This window comes from Apteryx rowi, unplaced genomic scaffold (assembly GCF_003343035.1).
Source record: "Apteryx rowi isolate R43461 unplaced genomic scaffold, aptRow1 scaffold_9, whole genome shotgun sequence".
Lineage (NCBI taxonomy): Eukaryota > Metazoa > Chordata > Aves > Apterygiformes > Apterygidae > Apteryx > Apteryx rowi.
This window is the reverse complement of record NW_020451204.1, coordinates 4,631,029-4,654,654: the sequence shown is the minus strand read 5'-3', so window position 1 is coordinate 4,654,654 and position 23,626 is coordinate 4,631,029.

Sequence of the window (23,626 nt, the reverse complement as noted above, 5' to 3'; positions counted from 1 at the left end):
TTTCATTAGAAGAAAATTATTTTTTAATTATATTTCATTATTTCTCTTAATATTTGCAAGGCTGGGGCTGGCAGAGGCTTAACAGAACCCAATCCCTTTTTCATTAGAGAGGATCTCTTTGCATTCACCTCACATCTACATTACAGGCTGTCACATGCCTCGTGCACAGCAGTAATGGCCTGGGTAGGCACTCTCATAAATATCCCGCTCATCTCCACAGCGGTGGTGTAATTGAGGGTAAAAACAAATCAGCAGTGTTTGCCCACCTCTAATGTGAGCATTGCGGGTCTTTCCCACTTCTCACTGTGTGGGCTGGGTGACTTTTCCTTGTTTACCACCAAACTGCTGCTCTTAGGAGAGGAAGAGACTTGCTGAAATCGTGGCTCTCCTGCAGGCAGTTCTCCGGCAGTTCTTTGGTCTTCTGTCCAAATCCGGCTGTCCTAGCAAGTACCGAGGATTTGTTTGCTCAACAAATCTGTCATCCACACCTTCTAAAGGCATGGAATCCACCTGAGGTTTGGCATTCAGATGCTTTTGAGGCTTTTCGGTAAGTAGAATGGGGAGATTCACTGTGACATTGTGTTTTCTAAGGTTTCTGAAGAGTTCTAGTGTCTCGCTCAATCTTTCACAGGTCACAAGGAAAGACCATGCCCTTATCTTCTTTTTAGCCCGTGTCCTGGTCATCTGTGGATTTCAACACCTCTGCTGAGGGCAGTATGTTGTAAATGCAACAAAAGCTTTTGCTCTGCGCTCTCTAAGGCAGCCTTCTACTTTCTTCCATCCTTTTTTTGCCACATAATTTTGAATGATGAACGCAATTGTGATGGCAGTGTCTGGCTCCTATCTCTTTTTTCAGGATAATATAAAGTGGTGCAGTTATCTAAATTTAAGTGTTGAAATGAGAATTTCTTTGCCAAGTGAAATAGGTCCAGGAGCTGTAAAAGATCCCAAATCACCAACTCATAATTCACTGCACAATGTAATTTGGTGGAAACTGGCTGCCAAGTTGCAGCCTTGCTCAGATGAGCAGCCTATCCAAGGAGTAGCCTGCCTATGATAAGCAGAGTGACTTAAGTACAATGGCAAAGTAATACACGGCTGAGCCTTCTTCAGTCCAATATATTGTAAATATTAGGCCCACTCCTGAAAACATTGCTTAGTAGAAGAGGTGTGCGGGAAAGGAAGGAATAAAAAACCCACCAGATTTGCCCCCATTTTGAATCTCATTTATCCATGACTTGTCTCATTTTAGGATTCAGGGGATCTTCATGTGTGAAATAATTCACGGCCCAATTATTCCAACAAATTCATTTTTTTCAATATTTGATGATAAAAGCCTAATGGGTTTTTGAAACTATGAAAGAAAGGACAATGATCTTAACCGCAGGGGATAGTCAGGCACTGTGTGCAGTTTGGTAAGAACATTATAAAAGAACTTTTTTCCATCAGAGCTGCTGTAATGGCTTTGCAAAGCTTCTCTCCACTTGCAGAAGCATAAGAGTGAATGATACCTTTACCATGACCTAAATTTTAATTTAGATGTCTAATTCAGATGTTAATTTAGATGTTAATTTCTATATTGAGAACACTGGATTGTGAACTTGTCTATGCATATTAGTGAAGGGAATGTCAAAGCATCAAAGGATTCTTGGAACAAAGGAAAACAAAGAACAGAAGTGCACTTCCTGCCCATTTTCCACTTTTTCGCTTCACCTCTTCCCACTGAAAGGTAAGAATCAGTGCCCAAAATGCTATGATGTTCTCTGTATACAGCCGCAGCAAGGAGGGATGTTTTTTATTTTGACTGCTTGCTCTTTCACAGCAGTGTTCCCTTATTATCTGTGAGGCCAGGAGAAAACCAATATAAATCTGAGCAATATTAAATTCTCAGTGTGCCATTTCCTCCCTGGATCTCTAGGTAGCTTTGAATAGCTTGACAATAGTTAAACAATAAGTACTGTCAAATTTATTTTAAATAATTATACACCAGAAGAGTTACATGAAGAGGAGAATGCCTATAATTTGTGCTGTGCCAGTAGCTTTCAATTAAATCTCAGTTTGATCTCTTGGAGCATCCTGGTCCAAATTCACAGCTAATTCTACCTTGAGCTTCAGAATTTAATCAAGCATTTAAGGGTGAGGAAAAGCATTCCTCAGGTGCTGCGATGACCTTGTAATCTTTCACAACACTGAGATATGTCAATGAGAGCTACAGACACACCAATAGGCAGTTCTGGGGGGTCTTGGGCTGAATCTTATTTATTGTATACATCCACTATGTACGTATATGTGTGTGTGTGTGTGTAATTGTTTGTGTGCTTGTATGTGCATATATGCAATCAGACCAACATGCATTATAGCTGCACTATCTATCAGGACCTGTAACACTGACTGAAAACCCACTGTAAATTCCTAGGTCTTACYGGGAAGGAAGGTAAGCTGTTTTTCACATTCACATCGACCTCATTTAAACATGCGATTTATGTGGTTGGACGTTTAAATCATAATGCTGTAGAAGTGCAGAGCTAGAGGAAAAGCGTAAATCTAAGGCATATTTCTACAACCCCTAGATCAGTAACCCAGTTAGAGGAGTCCATGAGCTTTGAAATAATCCCTTCCATGCTGTGTTTTTGGAGGTTATGCTGGGGTCAGTCTAGGTAACCTTATACATAAAGCATAGGGGTAGATCTTCTGTGGTCTTCAGACATCCCTTCATGTTCTTTCAAAATACATCTTGAACTGGTCTTGCAGTGGTTCACCACATGTTTCCAATCAAGACAACTGGCAAAAAATTCTCTCATATTAAAGCACATTTCAGAAATTCATTGATGTTGATAGAGAGCATTTAGTGAAGGTCAAGTTAGACACCAAATGCAACTTCTCCAAGATATGAAGCTTTGTCACAAAAACAAGCAAGAAGAAATGGTAGAAAAGCATTTCAAATTTGCAATAGATAATTCTGAATTTTTAATGCCTTACAGCATCAATATAGCTCTTTTTTATCTTAACTAAGGATCAATAGAAATATGAGGCATGCAGGACTGTGGAAAAAAATAATCAAAAGTTACGACACTATCATATACTGTCTTCCATGAAATCTACTTTCCCTTTGCAAATGGAAACATTTTTACTGTATATCTTATATTTGATTCTGACTAACAAGATGCAATAAGGCAATGTGAGCTGACCATATGGATTGACAGCATTTGTACTCATGTGACGTAGATTTGTACTGCTTGCTCATCCTTGCGATGTGTGCTTCTCACTGACACACAGAACCACGCAACTTTGTATTGCTGAGAATCTCAGTGTGTAACGAATGCATGAGTACTTCTGTGATTGTCTTTCTGTAAAATACATTAGAAGTATCAGAATAAAATGATATGTGAATATAAAGGGTATCTGATTAATAATCTTGCCATCAGTTTGAAGGAAGCTTGGTGTTAACGRGTGTTTTGTGACTGGAGTGAGTTTTAATCAACCCTTAATGGCTTGTTTCTGTGCCCATTGCAGATCTTAGTCATATTCCCTTTGATTCCTGTGATTCAGGGTCCTATCATAAATGTACTATATTATTTCTGGAGTACAAAGAACTGAATAGGAAGTTTCTACATGCTGTCTACTAGGTCCTGATTTATCACCCACTTATGCACAGCTCCAAATCCATTTCTTCTCAGGAACGCATKTATGCACATAATTCGAAGCCTACAGTCTTTTCCAACTAATGTGATAGTTCTTACAAGGATTATAGCAATGGCCAAGTTTAAATTAAATTAAATACTGAACACACTTATCTTTTTGCTCTTGGGTGTCATTAAGATAGAGCTGGGAAGGATATTTTTCCCATTGGCAGCATATTTATTTCCTTACTCAACTCTTAAGGCAACTAGGTTGTTTATTCAGCAATTATAGCTCTCCTCTGTTATGTTTTCTTTTGGCTCCTCTGTCCACCTTGCATAATACCCTCTTTGCACACAATTCATTGCAAGAAACAGCATGTATTCATCTGTTTCAAATTAAGTTTTTATTCAGTGCCAGCTCTTGCTATGCTGAACTCCAGATATGTACGGTTATTGAGTAAATGCATGATGACCTTCAGTCAGCAACAGCAAACCACTCAAAGTTRCAGATTTCTATAGGGACCAGAGAGACCGCCAAAATGTGTGAGCGGTGGAAGTGTTCTTCCAGTCAGCTTCAAATTGGCTCTTATGGAAGGAGGTTTGGATAAAACACTGTAGATGGTTTAGTGACTATGGGATTCAAAAGTGTACATTTCCTGCATGGATTCATCTTACCCAACACGCATTATCTAAACTCTGTGTAATCGGCAGACACAGACAATAAAAGGGTCATGTCAATGTAACGTAGCAATCTAAAAGAGGTCAGCTGAATCAAGCTGCAAGATTGCCTATTTTTCTGAAGTTAGGTCTAAAGTTAGACCAGGATAATTCCATTCCCCACATCTCCCCATGTCACAGCCAAGGGTTGCTCTAAATAATAGCTATAATAAACAAAACTCTTATCACAACCATTAGATGTAGAGGGTTTGCTTTTTACACAGCATCTTTCGCCTCCCAGGAAAAGACAGTCTTGAACATCTTGAAGTGCTTTTCAGATTCAAATGTCCCATGTGATAGGCTTTTTTTTATTATTATTATTATTTGAGCAGTGATATCCCAGTTCAGCCATCCCTCCATCTGAAGAAACTTATATGAGCATATCCTGCAAGCATTATGTAAAAGAGCGTTCTAAGGAGGGACCTGCTCAGAGTCTCCTATTGACATTGCTCCATTTTAATAAAATCTTCATGCTCCCCTGGAAAATAGGCTAGAATGCAGGGTTTTGGCTTCTCAGGAGAATGTTTTAACAACCCGACATGAGGATGTTCTGAGGTCATTCTTCCTCAGTTCTTCCCGCTAGTGCTGTTCTACTTTGCATTAAATGGCAAAAGTCTTCTGAGAGAAAGAAGGAGAATGGCTCCTTATCTGGGTAATCAGGACATATGCCCTAGAAGTGGGGCACCTGATTTTTTCATTTCTGTGCTAATAAATATTTAATTCGCACATAGTAGGACACCACCCATGGCTGAAACCAAAAAGTGTAAAATCCTTCCACAAGTTGACAAACCACATGAATGTGGACACTCAGTCAAGACAACTAAGCGCAATTTCCTTCGTCTACCTGCGGGAATTTGAACCCACAGCTTCTTTCAGCTGTGAGACTGCCCTTGCCAGTGGACTACGGTGAATCTAGGCCTCATTTTGCTTTCTTTTTTATGAGCAACTAGCTCGGGATGAAGTCTTTGTTCAGTGCAAAKTTGAATTTTTCAGATTTCTGTTCAGAGAAAGACAGTAGCAGAATGCAGCTTTTTCTAGCCCTTTTCCTCTCACCTACCCTTTCTCAGTTCAGCAGTCACACGGAAAAATCAATAAGTTGAACAGGATCTAACCATTATGATTAGATCACAAAATATGACTAAAGAACCACTGGAAAATCAGTCCGGAGTCACCACTACCACTAAGGAGCTGTATTCCATTCTCGTAAGTCTATGTGAATCTTGCACAGCTGGGTTTTGTTCTRGTGTTTGCGCGAGAATGTAGCCTGTAGCAGGTCCCGTGTATTAGTGATTTCCTTTGTGAGTTGCGAGGAGCCGTTCCCTAGCCAGAAAGTAYATAAAGGTTAGCATTCTGCATATGCAAAATGTCAGGTTTTGACTGCTAGGGAGACTTTTTGTTGTTTATCTATATATTATTTACTGCTTTTTTYCCCCTCTCTTTTCCCCTCATTCCTAGCTAATATGAAAATTATTCAAAAGATAAGAAAAAATGTCAAAACTTCAGTATATTTTTGCAGAACTGTTCATTATTACTTAAAAATACARCTCCTCAAATACACATTGGACCTCACAAGGATAAAAAAATGAAAAATGAAAAATTTTTAGAAAGAGAAGAAAAGAAAATAATCTTACTGACATTTCCCTGAAAATTGAATGTTCTCTTTATACAAACACAGAAGACTGGTTTCATTACTGAGTGCCATGGGTCGCAAAACAGCAAAAGATTCTGCATGTCAYTCAATCTGTGCCTCAGCATTTCACTAACAGGAACTTGCTTTCTACTGGGGGAGGGAAAAAAAGAAAGTACTGGGGTGGGTGTGATGTTAAATGAATAATGAACATGGCAAAACAGTTGCAAAGGTGCTCTAGCACCTTTATTAACTGCATGGGCAATGAGATCAGAGCATGCTTGCCAAGGCTTAAGAAACAAACCATCCACTGCCACATTTTAGAAAGAATTTGCTGCCAATAAAACGCTGGACTAGAGGACCCAGTTTTGCAAAAGCATCATGATCTTTTTGTTTCTATTAGCTGATCACACCCAGAATGCTGTCTCCACTGTAGGTCTGAGGTGAGATTGCTAGATAAGAGTCTGGTCTAGCATTATAGCCTCCAGTCTGAGGTCTCAGAGACCAGTCTGATTGTGGTGCCATTAAGCCCCTGTTCTGGGAAGACTATAATTACCTGAGAATGGTGGCTTTGTCTTAAAAGCCAATGTGGAGGTCTCATGGCTCTAAGGGTGGAGGGAACCTTAAAAAATTCAAGCCCAAAAGCTGAAAATCAGAAAATAAATGAGAGCATTAAAAAAAAAAAAAAAAAAAAAAAGAGAGAGAGAGAGAAGAAAAAAAAAACACCTCCTGATTTTCTTTATCTCTTGCCTCAATTCTGTTGCTTCCGTTCTATTCCCATTTCTGCCCTTAACCTGCTTTGTGACTTTGATCAACTTCCTGGTCTCTGAAATTATGTTTAAGATCCGGTTAATGTTACTTATGATCTTCTGCAGAGACTTTTGAAATCTACGCATGAAAAATATTTCGTAAAGCGTCACCTGGCAAACTCTGTTCTCTGTTACTTTTCCTCCTCACAGCTAAAAATCACCTTTGACACAATGCAACTTGTAATGGACTCAAAAGATTTGTAAACAGTTTTCCRAGTCATTATGTTCATTAAGTGTGCTCTGTCACAGGCTCATGTAGCAGGAGAGGTTTTTTGATGACATAAGTATACACCTGACTCAAGCGCAGCTTGACTGTGTTTCCAACAAGCTTCTCCTGTGCTCAGAACCCTGGAAATGTTGGTACCTTCAATGAATCTGCTCTTACACAATCTTTTCCTTCCTTGAAAAGCCTTGAAATTTCTCTGTTGTTTCTGAATGAACTTCAGTTGGTAAACCTGCTATTGCCTGTTTCCCCAGAAATGCTATTGCTCTGCTGAAGTGTTATATGTGGGCATTACTTAATCATCCCTCTTAATACTTTCAGTACTCTTAGTTTCAGAAGAGTAAATGGGTTATTTGGAGATGAACCAAAATGTGTTCAAAGTAGATGATGGAAAGTATTTTCCAAACAGGACAGGCTTGAGCCAAAACATGTTTAACAAATAGTTAATTTGCCAAAAAAGGGTATTCTGGGTCAGCATGGTTTGCTTCCATATTTGAATTGATTTTGGCAGAGTTTCAACCAAAGAAAAAGGAGATGATATGTAATTAAAAAAAAATGGATTAAGATGCTCCCCAAAACAAAACCAAATGTTTCATGTTGAATGAGATGTTTTAGTTAGCAGAAATAATTAATTGTTCACACTGCTCACCCTAGGATCATCTATAACAGAGCCATGCTCCTTAGTGGAACTCTGATTTCAAGTGAAGTAAGAATAACATTGGACTGTCTTACTAGTGAATTCTTGAGAAATACAAAGCATTTGAAACAAATGCGTCTGAAATAAAGCAAGCTGTAGTAAATAGATTCTGTGTTCATATATAGTTTGTTCCTTGAGCTTGGTATGGAAAGCAAAAATCTCCTGATTCTAGGACGAGTTCACCTGAGTCTTCTCCTAGTGATGGGTGATGAATAGGTCAGATTCTGCTATCTCATCTCTGTGAATAACTCCATTAGCAGCAATTTAAATTTATAAAGCAAGGGCTTTAGTAAATACACATGAAATGGCAGCAGTCATTCAGAAGTGCTTGTTATTGTAGCTTCAAAATTACCTTTCCCTACCYTTTGGGTTTTGAGATAAATTCAGTATTTGTTGGCAGATGGAGATGCTTGAATGGCTCCCGCTCTCCTGCACAAGATGTTGGTTGGAATGCTTTCTAGCAGGTCAACAAGAGCTGTGGTTGTTCAACCTCTCTGAATATTCCAGATTCTCTAATTATGTGACTTATGAAATTTAATAGGCGATGTGGGGCATTCAGGTTAGAATACTGAGCCTACCAAAGTCAAGGAGAGCTTTTCCTCTACGAACATTTGCATCACGCTTTTAAAGGAGAAATTAATGGCAGACTTTCAAATACGGTCATAACACGTTTAAGCACCTGGCCCAAATCTGCCAGGGAGCAAGTTTAAAAATCTGGCCCTGGGCCTATATGAAGCTGGAAAATGTGTTCATAATTTCACAAACCTGTTGTATGCACAAATCTTTATTCTACCCCTTAAAAATCTTTATGAATGAGAATTGAAGCTACGGATTGTCTACTACCTCCCTCAAATACACTGCTATTGTTTTATACATGAGCTTTCCTTTTCTAGTATCAGCTGTATGAACTGCTTTGAAATATCACTAACTGTTTTGGCTGTTCCACAAGATTATATAAAGTAGAACAGGCAGAAAGTAGTTGGGTGGGCAAACATAATGGCTAGCAGACAGATGAGTAATCAAAACAAGAGCTTGTGTGTTATGTTAGCCTAATATCACTACTTTGTCTTTCTATTCTATTGGCATTTAGAGTGAAAAAGGAAATTCTAAGCAGTACTAAACTATTCACAATCACAGCATAGTTCATGAATACAAAGTGTTTCTGCCAACAAAGCAAAGATTGGAGTTTATACAATGCAAATGAAGAATTGTTACAAAATTCTATTGTTCACGAATCTGAATAGCTTTTGCATATCTATAGGGATTATCTAACTCTTTGTGGTGTTTTCTTGGGTTTTCCATCTCTCCTAACCCATTTTCTCTGAGATGTGTAGGTGAATATGCGATTTACTTGTTTCAGAGTCTGGGTGAAAATAGAATTGTATAGACCCTGACTGTAACCCATAAACGTAAACTTYGGCCTGTGACAAAAAAGAATGGAGACTGTTTGGAACAACATTTGCACATCAGAATCTCTATTGCATGGTGCTCATGGATTATTCTGCAAATTTGGGTTGGTTCATTATGAGTTGAGGATCTATATGTGAAATATAAATCTGGTTCTATGTTCAAATTTTTTAAACTGAGGATAATTCACATCAGTTACCTAAGAGTTTTGATCTCCTCTCCTAAATCTGCACTAATTTTTAAGTTGAACTTGAACTTTGTAGTTAATTTTTATTTGCAAATAATATAGAATGTGGTAATATCAGCAGAATTTCAGAGCATTACCAAAGCTTGGAAGAGCTTACATAAAGTGTTACCAGTGTTTAAGCCATAATCCAAATTATGGCAAATGAAATAGGAAGTCATAAAAATTAGAAGAAATAAAACTTACAGTCAGTTATTATTTTACCTTTATCTTTATCTTTTTCTTTTKCTGAAATTTTTCATTTTTTTAAGAAAATTATTTTGTTCTCACAGAAACTAGAAACCAAAACCTTTCATTAATAATTTCAAAAAAAAAATCATTTCATTTTTGTTAGTGATGGAAAGTTTTTTAGGACAGAAGAGCATTTCTGTGAATATTCTTATTTGCTGAAAATAAAAACTTTATTCAGAAAAGTAAAATATGCCATCACCCCTAATAAAATTCTGGAGGTATATGAATGTTCTTCATGAACATCTAGGTACTGACTATGCCAACCTCCAWGAAACTACATAAAATACAATAATTCATAGAGTATGCAGTATTCAGTAGAGCTGGGAAGCCCATCAGGAAGAAGTCACTGCTGCAATTTCATACTTGCCAGGAGAGCATATGGGGGGGCTGGAGGGGGGTTGCCCAATAAAAGAAGTTTTGTTGGAAAGTACTAGTTCATCAAAACTAATATCAGCTTCATGGGAACATGCCAGTTTCAATTTGGACGAAATCTTGGGTACATAATGGATTTATTTTGGTGCATAAATAACATTCTGTCCCACTGTAGCCTCAGGGTGAGGTCACTTATGAGTGGAATTAATCTCATGTAGCTTCAGATATCTATTACGTAGGTGTTCACATTTGAGGTAATTGAGCTTTATTGTTAGTATAGATAGACAAACAGGCACTTTAAAAGCCTGATTCACCTGTTCTATTTTAGAAGTCTACTTTAGGATGAGAAAAATCATCCCTAGGAATTCTAACTATCCTCTATTGGCTCTACAGGCTGTTTAATCAACTAATTCAAATATAGGCTAATGTTAAAAGGGATGAAGCCCACTTTATGTTTCTCCCGTATCCAGAAAGAATCATGAACTTGGACTAGGTGCTTCTATTACATAAGTACAGGCCTTAGTCATTTTGAAATATTCTATTGCACCTCATGCTGTTAAATATTGTTTGGAGTAGCTGTCAAAATAGAAGGTCTGTTGATACTTGGGAATCACAGGCTGCAGTGATTTCCTAACTACTACCAAAGACCACATTTTTCCCATGAACTTTTCCCAAAGAACAAAATTTTTGCTTTTGGTAATTAGCCGCTGACCTTTGTTGGAAAATGTAGATGGGGAAAATTGGGGGAAAAAGGTGCAAAGTAGAAGTGAAGTAAATTCAGATGTGAAAATCTGAAGCAAATAATCACTTGCAGAATCAGGACATACTGCTTATTTAAATTTCTGCCCTCTCAGGAAATACAGTGCCATACACTATCAATACAAGCCAGTTGTCATCTGAGTCTTTGGTATTATTTCATATGGCAATGTTCTCACATGCAGCACAACGACCAGGAATACTTGTAGATAAGAGACCTAAATTTGGAGGCTTTGGCTAGTCCTCAGGTAAGAGTCATTCATCCTCTTCACCTGTGTCTTCATCACAGCACAGCATCACCCTGAAAGTGGATCACAGATGTGAAATAAATTTATCTTCTTTTCATAACATAGACCAGATGTTCAAATAGCATAAATTTTCCTATTTCCAGTAAATTTTCATTAAGTATCTACCCTTACTCAAACMTCCGAGAAGGCATGGACTATAACTGAAGGGTAGGAAGCTTTTCTTTTACGCTATTCTGTTCATGAAAGTAGTCACAGTTACTGGAAACCAGAGTTTGATACTTGTATGTAGGACTGGAAAAAACAATCTCCCCTCCTTGTTTCTTTCTTTTTTTTTTTTAATGTGTAAAATTTAGACAAGAATACTATTTTTTGCAGATAAAGCCTACAAAAAAAATTAAAATGGAAACCTAAAATGATTAAAGTAGCCTATTAAATGTGGGCGTAGCTCAGAGAAACTCATTTTTTTACATGATGACAAAATTGCATATGAAATAAGATTGGGCTTTCCAACCGTTTTAACTGATCTTTCAACTATTGTTCTGTCCTGTGTTGGGTAACATGTGAGTAGGCACAAAAATAGTATTACTGCATAGTCTGCTGACTCCTTGCTAGGGTTTGTGTTTGCAGATCAGTTTTTCTATTGCACAGTCCTCCTCTAYAGTCATGTAGACCTAATTGCTGTATCACTGACCAAGACTTTCCCTTCTCAGCTGCCTTCGTTATTTATTATTTCTTCAAATCACTGCCATTTTCAGTGTAATTCAGATCGTTCAGTCATTTTAAAAGTTGACTGTGCTCAAAAGAGATTCCCATCTTTTTTTGTGGTGAGCTGGTAGCCCATGAATCCTTCATATGAGCACGGTTGGTTTCTGTTGCAGACGTGATCTCAGTTGCAATTTGGATCAAGCATCACAAAACAGGGGGACTTGGCAAGCGTATGAAACTATTAACAAGTAAGAGAGGTGGGTAAATCAAAGAAAAAAAAAATCAAGATTCAGAGAGCCATAGAGATGCTGGGATACCATGAATTTTGCCCTCTAACTGTTGAGAAGGACTTAAATAAAATTTCCATTTAAAAATTTTGCAGCGCTTTCCAAGAAAACAACAAAAAAGGGAATCATGAAAAGGGATTCACTGCATTTCTCAGATCTGCAGTAATTCAGTCAAGCTTGAACTACAGTTGCAGAGAAGAACAGATTTTGCATGTATTTTTGAACCTAAATATGTCAAAGTCACTAAAAGTTTTCAGCATCCATCTGATTTTGAGCAGCAAACCTTCAGGGACCTGAAAAAGAGGGGTTTTTTTGAAAAGTCTGGCTCCTTAGTGATTTTTAAAGTTTCTTAATTTGAACATACAGAGCTAACATTATTTTTAGGAAATTTTAGGCTGAGGTAATTTTTCACTTATGAAAATGATATCTAGCTCTTACACAGCACTTTCTAGCTAAATGTCTCAAAGTTATTTATAAACAGCAGAATCACTGTTCCCTTCTCAGAGAAAGAAAAAAACAAAGTGAAGAAATATCTGGACTACTTCCTTATTTTTTTCACTTCTCTGGTTATAGTCTGTTTTCTGCACCCTGTGTTTGTTTTATATCCATGTAGGGTGTTGCCTCATCAACACACCCAAAATACCAATGAATGATAAGTTAAGCTGCAGCAATATATGTGGGCATTCAGTACAAATTTTGCTTCCTTCAAAAATCAATGGGCTTTGAGATTGTTCTTTATATTATATCTGCCCAGTATTGTGCTGCTCCATGCAAATATACCTGACCCAGACTTGTTAGAGATATAGGACATATCGGCCCAGCTAGAGAACCTGGGACACAGTCAGATTTGTGTTCCTTTATACAACGTTACACTGTGCTTTACAAAAGCACAGTTTTCCCCATGAAAATAATATTTACTCCACTAACAAGAAATAATTGTCATTAATAATCAATCCCGATAATGAGGTACTTTATATAGGATAGACCAGGCAAACAGGTTGTGCCAAAAGAGGCATCATGGCCTGGTAAATAGTGTTCTAGAGTGTGATTTTATTGGTCTTGGTTCAATTTTTGTCTTTAATAAAGCTCTGCAAGGTGACCTTTGCAAGCCACTACATCTTTTCTGTGCCTGTTTTCTCTATCCGTAGTGTGGGAATAATGAGAGTCCTGTGCTGTAAAGCTCTGTGAAACCTACTGAGGAAAAATGCTACAAAGGAGTTGGGARGTTTTATTACTAATAATATTAATGTTAATAAAATGCTAAGGAAAAAAAAGAAAATAAAAATCTGTTTTGTATCAAGTAKAAAGGAACTATCCAATAAGTCTTCTAATTTTGATAAATTTGGGATTTTTTTCTTCATGTTACTTGTGCAGTCTCCTTTGTACTGCAAGTATTCAGTCTGGTGCCAAGGACTGAACGCCCTTAAGCGGTGGGGGCACATCAGGTGTGCTGCCGGAGCTCATTCACCAGTTTAGTTTTGGCCATAAGGAGTCCAGTTCACACAGGCCACCACCTCTTCACAGTTAGAACTGGAGCCTGCAGGGATGAGCAGGTGATTTACTTCAAACCTAACTCCTGATCTGAATTAAAATGGGTTTTTAATGCTTGCGCTAAGCATTAAGTTGCTAACTCGTGGTGGCAGTTTGACACCTACTTGCAGCCTATATACCTGTAAATCTGACCTCAGCTTCCAAGAAAAAGCAGCCACACCATAAAGATATATTTCAGCTGACAGGCTGGAATCCTTTGCTGGAAACTTCAGGCAGACAGGAAATTCAAAAACCTGAAAAATGTGAAAAATGAATGAACTATCCACCAGTCCAGCTTGAAGCACATCRAAGAATGAGCAGAGCAGATAAACACTGCTATTTCCAGTCCTGGACGTATTGTATGGGTAAGCAGCTGCCAGGATCCAGGCTTGACACTCCACCAGTTTTCAAAGTCACTATCGCAAGGACACTGGCCATGAATAAGGAGTTAGGGCCAGAAACCATATGCGATGRCCAGATGCTGAGCAGATATTGGCAGCTGCCATAATTGGAGGTGCCTGCACACAGAACTGCGGTATGAGGCTTCCTTGCACTCCTTATCTGCATGCTGAATGTCCTTTTGTTGGATCTCAGGATAGGGGACTACAGACAATATTGGGGGAAAAAAAAAAAAGGGAATTTCAAAGGAAATAGCTAGTTTCCATGGGGCCGATGTAACACCACTGATATTTACAGGAGCTTCTAGGGGACTGTAGCAGAAAAGACTCTGAAGGCCTCAACAGCATATGTGTCTATTTACAAAAGCGAAGAAGACTACAGAAAAGCCCATGAAAAGTACCTACTGCCATTTACTCAAATTAAAAAAAACAGTCCCCTCATTATTCTAAAGAATATTTTTCCAATGGATCTTAAAAAAATTCTATTCTAATGTTTCCTTTTGTGTTATTCAGACCAGAGCTTTAGTATTGTGACAGATGACAGAAGTTATGGGATCTAAACCCATTTAAACAAGGATGCCAAGTACAGCTGCAGAAGCTGCTTTTAGTCCAGCATACCATTTTCTGAATTTTGGTACGTGCAATGTTGCTTGTACAACACATCCAAGACTGCCATCTAATGCCGTTCAGTAAAATTCTTAGTTCAATCTTATACCTTTGGCAGAACATAATGCCAGTAGGAACACTGCAACAGAAGAGCAAAATTCTTAGAAGATAGTTTTCTTTAATTAAATAGCAATATTCCATTTTGCTACTGCTGTTAAATTGCCTGCCAGTTTGGATATTAGACAATAAGTAAAAACATTTTTTAAAATAATACATGCATGATGAAAAATCTATTAAGAGAAAATTCTACAAAGTTGAATTATGTAATATGATAAACATTGACCTATAAATGTTTATTTATGCATTGTCTGCTCACTTAAATTTATCAGCAGGCTGAACATTCATGCCATTTGCAAATTCTTATCTGAACTTTTTTCTAAATGCCTTGCAAATAATAGCTCCTGTAAATACTACAGTTTGATCCAAAGACATTGTGCTCAGCAAGATCAACAATCTGATTGGCTTCAGATAGCTGTGGATCATGCAATAGAATAACACATCAGTTGCCTTCATTTTTTACTATGTTGGTATGCAGTCATTCATTATTAAAAATAACATTTATTTAATCTTGCTGGGCCTGTCTGCAGATTATTATACAATACAAGGGCAGAAATGCTATTGCAAGAGTAAATTATACTTCTCTTCCCTGAAGGAATACTTTAAGATTTATCAAAATGGTAGATGATAGAGTGGAAAAAAATATAGTTTATTCCTTTCTTTTTTGACCTTATGTTTGAGGTTGCTACTTGCTGTACTAATTCCACCTATCAGGATTTGCACTGGTTACCTGTGGGGGCAAAGAGGAATTATTTTAACTGCTAAGTGCATAATTTATAGTCTGGATAGCTGCATTTTTGCCTGTCTTTAAAACTTCCTTGTACACTGACCACCACAAGCAAAAGGTGTAGGCCAGCTGTTTGGAAGCTACCGACAGAATTAAACATTCATGGATCTCAGGACCTTCTTACACACCTATAGGTAGGCTGATTCCAAATTAAACTCTACTCCCTTGCACTGGCAGTGTGAAATACTACTGTCTAATAGTTTGCAAATTTTGTTGCATGATGGGACATACTCTCTGAATAGCTGTAAGGTCCTTAAACTTCATCTGCAGTGCTGGACTCCGTTGGCTTGGCTTTGCAGTAGTGGTGCACCCTGTATGCTAGCCCAATATGGAGGAATGAATTGCTTAACAATATTAACATTAAAATGATCATCACCTGGCATCTCCACCACTAGGACAAGTGAGTCAATATTTCTTATGGATGTGGGCTCTCGATGGAATCATCTTTGTAACAGTTAAACATTGTTTACATTTATAAGGGTTTGGTGCTATAAAAAAAGAAAAGTATGTACCAGTTGAGATTTTGTAGGTTCCACGTGAAGCATCCAGACACATCAGAGCAAATTGGTGCTTTCTAAGGCTTAAGGGCTGCAGTCTGCAAAACCATGTGAATAGTCTGTGAACAGATCCATTTTATTTCTTCAGCGTGTGATAATATTTTGCTGTGATTTTCATGCATTTCATTCCTCTAAAGTTTGTCATTGAAAACCAGCATTTTAACTGGATCTGCTCAGAGTAAGTCATAGTCATGATCTTTCTGTTCCAAGATACCCTGCAAAGTATTCTTCACAACAGTTTTGCAGTCTTTTGGAAGCTGAACTTCAAATTTGGATGGGTTGAATCAGAATAAATGGAGACATATAAGGTTGATTCAGTTCCAGACTGAACACTTAATTTATGGGTCTTCTGCAAAATATCTCTGTGTCATCTGGGTGTCTTCACTCCCACTGTAGGCATGGAGCTCTGATATTAAATTCAGCTGCCCCCACGCAGGTGTCTTACAGCAGCTGAGACATGCAAACACAGCAGGCAGATATGACAAATGTCTTGCAGGAGCCCTGTGTCCTTCTGTAGYAGTAGTGGGAGGAGAGGCTGGGTACCTTGGGCATTTTGAATAGTGCTAGGCACATTTGTGCGGTCAGCTGAGCAGGGCCTATGRAGACATCTACAGAGCTATTCATCTAACTGAAAGAATTTCTGTACTTCARGGTGATTTGAATAACTTTCTGAACTCCATTCACTGTTTTGGCTAGATCTTCATTCACTGTAACAAGAATTTAGACAGCAAGCTCACACACATCTAATGTCTATGTTGTAGGCTCCTAAATTCAGGCTGTGAATATAGAGCTGAATCTCATCTCTACTATATCCATGTCTACATCCAGGGTCCTAGGCTCCTTTGGAAAGAGTCGTTTTCAAGAAGAAGAAATTAGTCATTCCGAGARCATATTTGAACTCATTTGGAAGTAAATGACACTTGTAAGTTGGTTAGATGAACTGCCCCTAAAAGTGCCTACTTTTTTCATCATTACACAAGTGGCTTAAGATGATTACTGCATATTTGTACTGTTTCTACCTAAAAACATATGGATAGCTACTGTAGACAAAGTTAGGCAGACATAAATTCTTCCCATTGTTTTCGTGTGGATTCAAGTGAATAAATGCAAAACTCACTCCACTTTTTATGAGCTATTTATACTAAATTGAAATGTAACAAAGGTTCTTGAAAAATGAACACTAACAGGTCTGAAATAAACCAGTCAAGGGTATGCACAGTTGAATGTATATTCACTGGAATACATAGCAGTAATCATCAAGTCTAAATGTTAACTGAATGTTGCATACTACTGTCATGTAAATTAGCTGTAAATTGGGGAAAAGACTTCCTTCTGCAATGCAAGATTCTGATTTAATGATCCTTTGAGACCATGTATGTTTCACAAATCCATTGACAAATACATCAGAAACTTTGGTGCTTAACATTCCATATTTGTGGGGATTAACACGATAAGTTTTAACAGTTTTAAGGAGTTTGATACCATTATTCCTTGGTCTTGTACTAACCAAGGTCTTGACCTTGATTAATGTGGTCTGACGTATACAGGGTACAAAGATAGTAAAACTCAATGGAAAAGTGCTAATTGAAATTAATGGTCTTTTGATCATCTGGATAACATTGCTTTACTCTGATATCTGCCATTAAAAAAAGAAAGATGAGTGGACAAATAATTATTCATATCACTGGGAGGAGAAATCCTCATGGGCAGTCCCCAGTTTTCTCCGTAATTTCTTTTTCTTTCTGCTGGAAGCATATTACCCTTTGGATTTTTGAGGTCACACCACTAACTTCCTGCTTGCTCATTCTTTCAAATATAGCCACAAGGCATACTGAAAATCAAAATACTTCAGTACTTGACAGCACTCGCTTTGTAAATCCTTCCTTATCCCTGTATTGTAGGCAGAATGTCAGGATTTACAAGTGATATACTTGGAGTTTTTCATTCTGGATTCATTAACATAATTTGCAATACTGTTTTGAGACTTGAAACATGTTGTGGGACTCAGAAATACTTTGGGAGATTTGTAAAATGCATAGACCTTCCAAATTCAATGGCATACTTCTGAAATCAGCTGAATATGATACTAATAGTTTAAAATTAAATTGGTTGGTTTTTAACAATGCCTGCTCAGCTTTTCATAGATCACAGACTTAGAAACACCTCTGTTATGGAGATTTTGCTCTTTGTAGAACAGGTGTCACTGTGAGTTGATATTTTTCTCCTGACGTGCCTGATGGCAAAAGATGGGGTGGCCACGTATCAGCTACTGGACTGCTGGAGAAAAGGCAGAAAGAGAGCTCCTGGCATTGCTGGGAGATGTAGGGTCAGTCCCTGAGCAAAGACCTTTATGAAACGTCATTCTCTAGGCCACATCGTGGAAAGATTAATGAAATGAAATGGTATGTTTCCTGCCAACCCTCCAAGGAAACTGAAAAGGTCTCTGATGACTGTTAGGTGTTTTTCTTATTTCTGCCTTTCTAAGGGTAACAACCTTACATGAAAAAAATTCTGCCTGAAGGGACCCAAACTGGACCAGCACTGCAATKTGTTATAATCCCTGTTCAGTGTGCTTATACAGTACCTTATCYAAATCTCATTGAAATCAGTGATAGGCTTTGGGTTGGTTATTTAAAGCAGCCAGAGACAAAAGCACTCATATTGTTGGTGGTGAGCCAAATATCTCTTTGGTATGTATCTAAAGGCTTCGGCAAATATGTACCACCTCAAGAGCCAGGGTTCCTGCTGTTATTTATACAGGATGTCAGCATCATGGTTCTTGTCGCTGTAGGTGCTATACAAATGCATAAGAAGATAAAAAACGCTATTCTAACAAGCTAATAAGATAGTAGCTGATCATAAATAACAATAGCAGGAATGTAAGAAAGAAGGATGACAGCAACGAATATAGGAAGATTACACAGGTAGCTACTGAACAAGTGGATGGTTTCTGAAGGCGACGACGTTTCTCTTTACAGGCAAAAAATGAAGTCAGTGGTCCATGGTTGATTCAGAACCACGCCATCATGTATTGGCTGATTCCTCATAGGCATCAGAGCAAAAGCATCTCATCTAAAGCTTACAAGGAGAGGGTAAGTGGCTAAAGCGTTGCTTCCATGCTCAGTGCAAGACAAATCTTTTGTAGAAAATAAATGTAGGAAGTCTCAGGCAGCCAGAAGCAAAACTTCTCTACAATCTTGAGCCATTATACACTGTATTTTTTTAACAATGAAGAAAGAATCCATGTTTAAAAATATTTTGCCTAGTTTCAAAGGTAAGAACTCTTAATTTATTATTATGAATGAAAAACAATTAATCATTGGATGGGAAGTTGTTGGTTGCCTAATGAAACAAGATTATACTTTCTGTGAACTGGGAGTAAATAATCTCARAAAAGGCTTATCCCAAATCAGTTTTTCAACCTAATCTAAATACAAGAGCTTCAAATGTAACCCCTGTGTCTTGTGACTGGAGCTGTGTGCACCTCAGTGGGCAAATCCTAGCTGAGAGGGAGGGGATCTGGTAGGACTTGCAGTATCTTCCCTCAAGCCAAACCATTTATTCTGTAAATACGTTCAAACTAAGCAGTGGTGTAAATGCCCCAATACTATGAGACCTGAAATGCACACCATGCTGGGAAGTACTTGCAGGACAATGGGCCAGTGGCATCACTCTACCACTCTTACATCTGTCTACCACTCTTACATCTGTCATCAGTTAAACAGATATACCAGCCTACTTTCCAAGATTTAAGAACAATTAGAAGGGAATTATACTAGGAGAAAATTGCCAGAGAAAATAGTTAAAAACTGGAAGTTCTTTAAAAAGAGCTGGCTAGCTAAAATTCCATAAATACACATCTGCAAGAGAGGACAACAGTAGTTATAACCCTTACTGGCTCAATGAAAGAATGGATGCAGCAGTCAGAAATGAAAAGGTAGTATTTAGCAAATACGGAAAGGAAGCAATAGCTGTCACCTAGAAGGAAAAGTTATAGGTTGTAGAAAATTAACTATGGCAGCGAAAGAGCAAAATCTCTGACTATYTGAGGTAGGTTCTGAATAAGAGGCACCCTAGCTACAATGAAAGTCTGATGCTTGGGCGGGTGGCAGGACTTTTAATGRCAGATGTGTTTATTCAATATTTCTGTTTTGTATGTTGAAAGAAGCAGGAGGACGTATTGGAATCATATGAACATGATGAAGTATTTTCCGCTCCATTGGTAGCTGTGGAGGGTGTTAAACATCTCTTAGAGACAAATAATTTTAAATCAGCAGGCCAGGATACTTGCATGGATGGATTCTGTGAAAGGTGATGGAGGAGATCTCAAGTTCGTGCTATGAATTTTTAATAGAGAGTGGAAATAGGTAGGAAKAGTGGGAAAACACCAGCAGACTGGAAGAATCCTAGCACTGTGCTGTGTTTCAGAGAAGGCAGGCAAGATGGTCCAGGATAATATGGATACAGCCTGTTGTCTGTTACAGGCAAAATTCAAGGAAAAGCTCGTACTGGTTTTAATTCCTAAATGATTAGTCTGGGAAGATGATTAATGACAGCCAATGCATTTTCTGTAGAAAATCAATTCAATCAAAACAAACTGAATTTCTTTGAAATGACAAGCTTGATGACTGCAAATGTATTAAGAATCCTGAGGAATGTGGGATCTAGTGCTTCACTACCTTCTGGTTAAAAGTTTGCTGGCAATAAAGCACATTAGGTGGGTTAAGAACTAGCTAACTCTTGTCTCAGTAATGAGTTCAGTGGAGTTAACCAGGGGAGGGAAGAAAAAAATTAATAGTATTGCAAAGACCAGCCCAATGCCATGCTGCATTTTTGTAAGAAAAGAAGAAGAAAAAACAAAGTTACATCATGACTGAATGAGTGGGAAATTATGACAAAGTCCAGCCAGTCTTAAAGTGAAATCTGTCGCAGTTTCTAAGTTAGATTTAGGTGTTCAGACACAGACAGTACAAGGTTAAACAATTAGGAACAGGCAATGAAGACCATACCATAAAGAGGAAAATTATGTCTCAAAGAGCAACAGTTGAAAGAATTTAGGGAGTCAATGTAAAGCATTAACAGCAATTACTGCAAAATTGTGCAGCTAATTGACCAACGTTTTAACTCAGTCTTTAGACCTGTAAATAAAAGATCAGCTGGTAGGATCTGGAGCGACACTGTGCAGGGCWTTGCTGCAACCAGTACAGTGCAGTCATTTATCTTGTTCTTCTTAAAGGGCTGCTAAAACCCGGAGACAGAACTAGATGAAAAAATCCACAATAACACTTTAAGGACTGGAGAAACCTTATCCTGAGAGACTTGAAGAACTCGATTTGTTTAGCTTCTCAGGAACAAACGGGAAGTACCCTGTTTACAATGAGCATTATCTTCAAGAAGAGAAAATGTTGTGTGCTGAAAAGTTGTTTTTTCTCACAAAGTTGCAACCACTAAGTTTAATGCTCCAGAGAGACAAAAGCAAATAAGAGTTAGACTTTTGCTTTTAAGAGTGAGGATGATTAACTGTTGGAAGACAGCAACAAGGGAAATGGTCTATCACCAGGTCAAGATCAGATGCCTTTTTGGAAGATAGGCTTTAAGCCAACAAAAGTAAAAGATAAGCTGCAAGGCTTACTAGTAAGGTAACAAGGACATAAAATAAAAGGTACTTTTTGTTTTAACTTCTACTAATCTGTGAAATATTATGTAGTAGTGCACCTGTCAGAAAAGATTTATAATCCGGAGAACACTAATGGAATTTATGGGCAAGTCTTGATCCTGGTGGCCACAAAGCCAAAACTTCTATTGATTTTAATGGAACAAGCAATTAGCTAAGCTTGGTAAAATGTCAGACTAGAAGCTGATCAGCAAGAACCTATCTGAAGTGATTTCTTTATATTTTTATTCCAGTCAAGAATTGTTGACTCCCTTGCAGTTCAGTTCATCTGTGGCCAGTGATTGGTACAACTATTATTTATCTGACAGATCTGCCATGCGCCTAAAACAACGAGGAGAACTTGCTTAGTTTTGCAAGACAGATGATTTTGCTGCTAAAACACAATGGTTAATCGATAAAATATAAATATGATAGCTTACTTAAAGAAAGAGTGCTATTTTGCTTTTTTTGCATATCTGATTACAGACATCTCTACCTTTATGCATTTGGAATCAGTGATTATTTTATCACAACACAGATTTTCATGTCAGTCCAAAGAAGAGATTCTTAATCAGTGAGTGAGCAAATCAAATGGTGACATATTAAGAACTACGAACTGTTAATTAATRAAAGAGAGAATGCAAAGTCAGACCACAGATGGTTAATGCAATAATTAGCCAGGCGATTTATTCAGCGTAGGAGTAACATTTGCACAAGCTACTTAGCATATGGCGAGAGCAAGTGCAAATATGGTTGTCTAAGAGAATTTTCTCTGCGCTATCTCTGATGATCGGTTCAATGTAAAAGACAGTCAGTGAGGAATATCTGTGGAACAGATCTTTTAGTGCTTGCAAATGTATATTCTCCTTCCAATTAGCTACAGGCTAATATACTGACACAGATTGTTAATATCTGTATCAAAGTTCAGGCATCATCTAGTGTAGCTCATGAATGGGTGGCCAATTTGATGTGCAGAATGTTCTTACCACCCGACAAGATTACCCGTCAAGATCACATTGCTAGAGTATATTCGCAGAGCAAAAAAAGTCATTGGCAAAAATGTTCTAGTGCGTCATGCTATAGCTGGCATATTGCAAATATAATTAAATATTCAGAAACACAACAGCACTATCGGTAATCAGCAGGAGCAGGGAAAAAAGTGTGGAATATGAGAACAACTTGCTATTATTGTTTTCTATATCTGTTTTTTTTTCAGTCATACCTGGCAGCTGAATATTTTTACTCTATCTGCAATAAGCAGTCAAGCAGCTCAGCAAATGCAATGACAACTTGATAAGAAAAATGATGTGTTCAGAGATATAAATAGTTTGAGCACACACCACTATTTCCATAGATTCAGAGAGGTTAGGAACATATCTTGCATAACAGAAAAAAATTGTTGACAACTATTGGGCACTCTGCAATATACAAATTAACTAAGGTTTTAAAAAAAATGAGGAAAAAGAAAAGGAACAATTTTGTTCTCATAGGACATATACTCAGAAACCATGCAAACTGTGCATCTTCAGGAACATGGATCAGGACCATAAATGTAACTTGACAGTTGCATGGTAACTATACATGTCCTGCCTGTCGGTGGTTCCTGCCTATAACGCTATTAGTGCTCACTGGAGAAAGCTTTAATTAGGTGCTGGTGTTGCACACTTATTGGCTTTGGGCTTGCATATTTTTGGATAATGGTTATTGACTATTAGCCAATGCTAAATGGCTACTATGCACCAAGTCTTCTTTTCTTCTAGTATAAAGTTATGCACTAAAAGCTACCAAACAAGGAGTAGGAAAAGGAGGGGGGAAAGAAAATGGCAATTCTTACAGCAGTGGTAATTGCTTCCCAGAAGAAACTTGACAGAACTGACGTAACAACATCTCAGGATTTGCCAGTGCAAGGTCACAAGAGAAAAGAACAAGAACAAGGGCAAAAAATGCTGTGGCATCCTCAGGGTGCGTAGGTGAAGGGTGGCAAGAGACAGGTAGACTGCAGGGTGATGAGTGAAAGGTTTCAGAAGGGCAAAAG